The following is a 1,899-nucleotide window of genomic DNA, read 5'->3' as shown; positions in this document are numbered from 1 at the left end:
TTCCTACCCGTCCAAAATGGCCGTCGGTGAAAAATGTGGGCACTTAATGGAAGTAGGGTTTTGAGAGGGGATTACCAGTCACAACAGACCAGCTGGGAAAAATCTTGGCTTGACCAGAAATTACCTCCACAGCTAACCCACCTGGCAGTCTCCTTGGCTTCAGACAAAGAGATTACCAGCTCCAATCTATCACGGGCAAATTTCAGCCCCTCAGATCAGGGAAGAGTCGAACGAAGTGCACCCCTGAAGTTCTCAGTGGCTCAGATGACTTGCACATATGTCACTTGAATAAATTCTACTGCTGGTGTTGTGGCAAAAATTTCGAGCATTTGTAACAGCCTTGACAGGTAAAACCATAACATTCCAAAACAAGAAAGATTGAATTTGATTTAACCATGTTGAAACTTTGGAATCATTCCCAGTGGGATATTTCCTACATGTGAAATTGAAATCTCAGGAAAAAATTGCAAGTATTAAAGAGTGATGAAATGTTGCAATGGAAAGTTTTGCTAATAATATGCATTACAGACATCTAGATTCCAACAAAACAAAACAAGCTGCTTATGTAATGTCCTATTGAAATAACTTGTTCTGGGAGGGGGTGGACTTGAAGGTCACCCTGATGTATATTTAGTATTATCAGTAAAACCTTGGGATGGTGAGAGCCATCCAAATGTGAATGAATGGGCACCGCGCACTTGAACCAGCGGCACGGGGGTTGGGCCCGATCATAATTTTGAGCGACGGTGTGCGTCCACTGTGGCTGGTGTAAATCCCCGACCGCGCAATGCCACACGTCATTGTCACAGGGTAGATTATGTGGGATGGACAGTTGTCTTAGGGAGGGGCGGGCGAGAGCACAGCTCCACACCTTTCAGCACTTTCAACACTACTTTCAACTACTGCTTTGACTAACACTAGTCAAGAAAATAATGTCTGTAAAGCTCAATTCGGCGCTGAGAATTTACCATTTCAACCTGTTATTCTTCAGTTGAACCATTTGACATCATATTTGACAAAATGTCGAATACAAGTGTACAAATATAAAATGCAAGTGGATTGTGACTTCTTTTGTCATAGCAGAGGATGCCATGAGACTTTACTATGTATGCACAGCTCCAAACTGTGGACACAGGTGGACTGAGTAATGAATCTTCAAACCAGATACAGAAAGTGTCCATTTGTCTGGGCAAATTGGAATCTTCTGCGTAGAGCTGTACAGTAGCTAACCTTTGTTCCTTCAAACAAAGAAGTAATCATGAAATACTCTAGATTACAAATCAGAATATTAGATGAAATAAAAGTAGATACTATTAACTATTACAAAAGAAGATGGCATAACTATTACAAAAGAAGATGGCATACTGTATTTAAGAAGTATTCTTGCTTCTGAAACTTCTGTGGCCAAGACCAGATTTAGATGCTGGGTCGCTCATCTGTTCTATCCGTCACAGAGAGGTGAACAAAACCTCAAGGTCGGGTAAGTCCTGTGTCAGCACATTTCAGTAGTTACTCTCCAGTAATCCCCAGATAAATGGTTCCCCTTCCAGATTTTCCCTCATCATAAATTCTTGTTCATTTCCAGTCATTAATTTGGTCTCCTGCAACTTCCAAAGTTGAAATGAAAATACATCTGGGTGATGTATGTCTTCAATATCTGTTTCTAAAGGAAGGCACTCTCTCAAGGGTTAAATGTTTTATACCATCCCTGTGCTTTGTTGAAAATCTTGAGAAATTACCTTTATATAGTCGACCATTTAAAGAAGTTTCTTTTTGACTTATTGATCCAACTTTATTATGCTTATTGAAGACGCTGTATTGAAGGTGCCGTGGTTATCATTTTTGTAAGAAGATTTTGATAGTTTCAAGAAAGTGTGCCAATATGATGGAGAATATTAT

This window comes from Branchiostoma belcheri, unplaced genomic scaffold (genome assembly GCF_001625305.1).
Source record: "Branchiostoma belcheri isolate BF01 breed outbred unplaced genomic scaffold, Haploidv18h27 scaffold35, whole genome shotgun sequence".
Taxonomy (NCBI): Eukaryota; Metazoa; Chordata; class Leptocardii; order Amphioxiformes; family Branchiostomatidae; genus Branchiostoma; species Branchiostoma belcheri.
Note: the sequence above shows the minus strand (reverse complement) of the source record.